The sequence below is a fragment of the Rhipicephalus microplus genome, chromosome 5 (assembly GCF_043290135.1).
Source record: "Rhipicephalus microplus isolate Deutch F79 chromosome 5, USDA_Rmic, whole genome shotgun sequence".
In the NCBI taxonomy this organism is placed as follows: Eukaryota; Metazoa; Arthropoda; class Arachnida; order Ixodida; family Ixodidae; genus Rhipicephalus; species Rhipicephalus microplus.
In genome coordinates, this window is record NC_134704.1 from 188,060,037 (window position 1) to 188,066,036 (window position 6,000).

Here is a 6,000-nt window from a genome sequence, read left to right on the forward strand (position 1 = left end):
CTACTTAAAAACACAATTTACCTGTCAAGCGCAATACTAAACTTACTTACTGTTCCAACAATCAATAAACACTAGTGAAGTTCCCCACGATTGAAAGAAGGCACAAATCATTCCCATCCATAAGTCTGGCAACCGATCATAAGCACCTAATTACCGCCGAATTTCGCTAACCAGTATACCATCTAAACTGCTAGAACAAATTATAGCAACCAATTTATTGAACTACCTTGAATAAATGAACTTCTTTCATGTGCACCAGTATGGTTTCAAAAAACTATTATTGTGCGAAACTCAGCTCTCAGAATTCATCGATGATATCCTGCAACATATAGACGATCATCTACAAATGGACGCCATCTTCCTTGACTTCTCGGAAGGTCTTCGACTGTGTCCCACACAATCACCTGCTTGCAAAATTATCTACTCTTGGAATTTCCCCGAAATTGATTACTTGGATAGAACATTTCTGAAAAGGATGCGTACAATACACAACTGCCAACTCTCATGACTCGCAAATTTTTAGTGTTACATCCGGTGTCCTCCAGGGAGCAGGCTTATACCCCCTATTGTTTTTAATCTACGTCAATGACCTGCCATCTAACACAAAAACCAGACTTCGACTTTTCCCCGATGACTGCGTCATCTACAACGCCATTCACAAGCCTAGCGACTTCACATGATCTTCAGGAAGACATTGACACTATCGCTGCATGGTGTGGAAAATGGCTCACGCCTCTTAACCTTAATAAGTGCCAATCCATGTCCTTTTCCCGTAAACGCAGCACCGTAATTCACGCATATCATATCAATTCCAGGGAAATAACTCGAACAGACGGCTATAAGTGTCCAGGTGTTCAGTTGACATTGTCATTGTCATGGGTCGCTCACATTCAAACAATATGAGCACATGCTTCACGCACACTTGGATGTTTGCGCCGAAATCTCAGATATTCATCACCCACTATTAAAAAAACTTGCATATCAGACATACGTTCGGCCTTAATTGGAAAACGCTTCATCTATCTGGCACCCCTCACAAGCATATCTCACCTATGAATTGGAATCTATCCAGAATCACGCTGCTCGCTTCATAACGTCCAACTACTCGCGTAAATTTAGCATCACTGAACTCAAACGCACACTTGACCTTCCATGTCTCCAATCACGTCGAATCCTCCCGTGTCTCTGCTTGCTTCACTCTTTCTATTATCACCCACTTGCCAGGCACCATCGACTTAAACCCCCGCCCCGAATCTCGCGCGCCTCAGCCACAGCAAACATATCGCCCACATTCAGTGCCGCACATCATCGATGAAAGATTCTTTTTTCCCCCATGCAATAACCCTGTGAAATACCCTCCCTGACAGTATTCTTTCGTCCACCGACCGCATGACTTTTCGCAAAAAATAACAATGCACCTGACCTAAATTGAAATGAATTCCTATTTAAACCATGTAAGTAACTAACTTTTAGTGACTCATGCATTGGCTGATTACTTGTGTATATTGCTGTTTTATTTCCAGTGAACGCTAGTTGTTTTTTTTCTGGTTGCTTGTTTCCTTTCTCAGAGACGTTTTTCTTCCTTTCTTCGTACTTTCTTCCCTTTTTGGCACTTTTGTGATTAAGAGTCCCTCATATATTGTTTGCCCCCGCCTTTTGTAATGCCTCCGGGCCTTTAAGGCTTCAATGAATGAAATGAAATGAAATAAAATATACAGGGTGTTTCAAGAAATGTGTCCAATATTGTTTAAAACTTAGCATAAGGCGCTATTTGCTCGCAGTCTTGACAGTTGCTTTTTTTTTTGTAGCGGCAGGCATCTTAAGAAGGTGGAAGATATCATTTGAAACGATAATTAGAAAAGGTAAATTATTCAACTTTTTCTTTAGTGGAGTTCGGCAGTTACATCAAATAGAAAAATTGACGTTCTTAATGTACAAAGCCCATCGCCACTTTGACTTTTCAGAGAAGCAGCCTATAGCATTACTAAAATTATTAAAATTCTACTAAATTTTACTGTAAAAACGAGACAAAAAAGCGCAGCAAGGCGATCACTACGATGGTGTCACTGTTCAAAACACCGGTTACCGGGGTGCAGTCCTTCCCGGTTCGATAACGTATGAGCGTCATGCGTGCTGCAATTGCGAACGCAGCCCACAGACCCACACCATGAAGTCGGTTGATATAACAACACTCCCTCATTTTAGTTGCGTTCTTTCGCGTTTCGGTTTCGACTTAGCCGCATAATTGTGGAGACATTTATTAAATAGCAGTTATTACTGGGGGCCGCTTTCCCAAATCTGAAAGCAGCAATTGGTTTTGCGCAGGAAGGACTTTCATTCTGCCATGTGACCCAACTGCCTAAGTCCATCTGTTAAAAAGGTAATTATTTTAACTTCCTTATTTACCGTTGCGAATAGTATCTTCAACCCTCTTAAGATGGTTGCCACTACAGATAAAGCAAGTGTGAAAACAGTGACCAAATAGCACATTTTTTTTTTATTTTTCAAGAGCAGTGGACAACTTTTTTGAATCACCCTGTATGTGTACCAAGTAGTTTTGAAAACCATCGGTGGCACGTCGAGTTTTTTTCTTTTTCGTGTCATACGCATTTGTTCGCGCTCGTATATGGACAGCGAATCATTCGTAGGGCTTCATAAACTCGAGAAAACCACGGTGAACACTTTGTTCTCCGACTTCGGTTCATAGTTCACTGTTCCCCAAGCACAATCAACGTATCTTCTTGCGTCGTTTTAGCGCTGCCCCGTAAACTCGCTCACCGAGAATTTGCAGGTACCAGCGCGAAGGGGCTGTCTTCAACCCTGGCCACCTACGTATGTTTCTCGCAAATCGACGTGCTGTGAGCGATTTCGCTTATTTTAGTCGCGAGATCATGCGGGTCAGTGACAGAAATCTATTCTTAGCTGTTTGAAGACAACGCTCTTTCGCACGTAATTGTTACATATATAGTTAAGCGTGTCGACTCTGACATTTGCATTTCGTGCGCGCGAAGTTCCGTAAGCGGCACGTTGAGGCAGCTGTGCTTTTTTAATATTCCGAAGATAAGTTATTCCCCAAAGCTGTATTATTGCACAATAATGTGAAATAAGCAAATTTCATTCATTTTTAGTAATTAACTGATCCCATTTATGGAGTCTCTTGCATTATTCAGCATCTCATAGCTGTTCAAGTGAGTGCCGAAAGGCACCATATTCTCCAAAAAACCAGCTACGGACAGGTAGGTCTCCTTCCTTAAAAAAATGCTTTTGCACATTGCCTTCTCGAACGGTCGCGTGTAGTTGGGGTCAGAAAATTGTGCAGAAAGAACGCGAAAACCTTTATTGTTACTGCACGCAATTTGTCTTTAGAAAATGAGGATTTTTTATATCTAGAACATTATCTTCACAGCAGTAAGCTGGTTGCCTTGAACGTGTTTCAATGTTACAAACGCATGCTGCAATGTTAGAGCTGTAGTTTGTATTCAAAAGAGGGAGCAAATGTTGGTGGCATAGACTTTCCTGCTGACTTATGCACCTGTATTTGGTGTTTAATTTATATGTCAAACTACACAACCTATCAAGAACCACCAACCCACTGATTTTCAATGCTGAGCATTATATTTCTCGCTTCCTTCTGTTTATTTTTTGCAATGCTTGCGCAAAATCATCTGTTCAACTTGATTCGTAGTACACGGGTAGCAACAAACATAAACCAGTGTTTCAGTAAGCTGCTACGCATGCACAAGTACTTTTTTATGTAGACCATGACAATTTTCATACCTCTGACAATTTTCATACCTCTAACGCGGACAAAGGAAAAATTTTTTGTAGTTTTTTATTGAAATCAAACGATTAACACAGGGATTTTACAACTCAGTGCTTGCCCAACGCAGGGACAATTATGATATCTTGAATAAAATTATCCGTAAGGCACTGGCAAATGTTTTCGTCCTTGGTGACTGTTACGAGCGTCATTATTATTGAAGTTTTTCGGCCTTTGTGAACGGGACGAAAATATTTCGACGCATTCCAAGCAAGGGTGTGCCGTCAAGACGGATTAATTTCCTCTCGGCAAAACATGAACGAGGGGTTCGGGACTGGTTCGCGCAGAGAAAACGCACGAGCCAAGAGAGGCCATTTTGAGCTCGACTCAAAAAAGGCCATTGTGTTTGCTGCGAGCAAGGATTTCGAGGCAGACAAGGAGGAAGCTGGGCTATTTTCGAGGTCACCGAGGCTTTGGAAATCTCGGAACCCGCATGGTACTTGCAGTTCAGGCTGAAAGCTAAAGCCAGACTGGTTGTGGCTGCACCTTGTGAGGAGAAGCGGGGCCCCGGATATGCGCTGCTACGCCACAGCTTCTAGCAAACAACCACGAATGGAATGTGGGGTTGAAGGAAAGAAAAGGGCAGTATCTGCTGCAGCACTTCCGGGAACCCGCCTAGACCACGAGGGATTACTCGACCACTCCTTGTCCCCCCCCCCTTTTCTCCATAGGATCAGCTGAATAGGGTGGCTTATTTTGACGGTATGCTGGCCCACAACTACATTGTCCTACCGAAACAGTCAGGCAAGTTTGACACGTGTACTGGCGGCCGGTTTTTCGAACCTCACCCAGCTGTCAGAAGAATCTTGTGAACCAAAATCATCGGACGTGCGCGAAACTTGGTGACGTGTACGAAAACATCGGTGCAGTGCTTTTGTAACCATATTTGGGCATCGTGTGGACTGTGCCCTTTCCACATTATTTGCGTGGAGTCTTTCGTCTCCTTCGTTGGGGGAACACCTAGACCATGGAGCGCCGCATTGGCTGAAGCCGCGGACAGTGCGCCCAGCGTAGGCAACGCGGGGCTGTATAAACGGAAGACTCTTGTGTATTTTCAAGCGCTACTGTTCAACAGTTCTCATGTACAGATCTTGACTTCTACTTGATCACTTGATCAATTCTTTTCTAATTCTCAGTTACTAACCATGTAAATAAATTATTGTTGTTCTTTTTACGAGCACCTCACCTGACTTGTTCGACGATGGGTCCTTGGACGGGGGCCCGCTACCAAACTGAGACCCGCGGGACCCGGAGTCGCAACACTATCTTGAAGAAAATCAGGTAATCAAATAACTTGCAGTTTCTGGCGAAGCTGCAAGTCATTGGCCAACTTGTTTTAGCAAACCTAATTTTTTATGGTATTCACAAATGCGCTATTGTAGATCATAAAAAATAGACCATGCACACAATCTAGGTTAATTTAGCCAAAGGCGATATAATGCTATAATAGTTAATTTTAGCGAACACACATCGAGATCCGCAATCCTATTTTGTGGCCGTAAATTCAAAGCATCAAAGTACAGTGTGGGAGAGCAATTTTCTTCTGCAGTACTTACTGCACCAAAACACATTAATGGATGTGCGAAATCTAAAACAGCTCCTTTTTCTCTGCGGCTTGCAACTGTATACATCGGGCCGCACCGTTACATTCTTAACGAATCTTCTCAAACGGTTGAAGAATCCACCATCTAGCAATCACCTCAATAAAGTAAAAATCCCTCTCACAGAAAAACCACCCCTTTAAAGGATCTGTCCTTTTCCATCATTTCCACAAACGTACGTAGCTTCTTGCCCCAAATAGAGGCAATGCCAATTTTTGTATCGTCTTCCGCAAGTAACCTGCTGGTACTCAAAGCATCCTGGCTATCTTATGATGTAAACTACATCGAAACTCTACCTGACTTGCCAAACTTCAATAGCTTCAGGAAAGACCGCGGAAGCTCCCGAGGTGTTGTCAGTGCTTCTAGCCAGACTCCACCATGGTGCGTTGTTGGTGTCGTGTCCGACCTAGAATTATTAAGGCTTTTGTGTCGCACTAGACCAAGAACAGTCTTACGTGGGGTTTCTTACCGACCCCCACGAAGTAGCCCTCACTTTTCAGGTAACTTTAATAATATTAGCACTAGTATAAGTGGCTCAAGTATTGTTTCCCTTGATGCTGTCAGAGAACGAATACACGC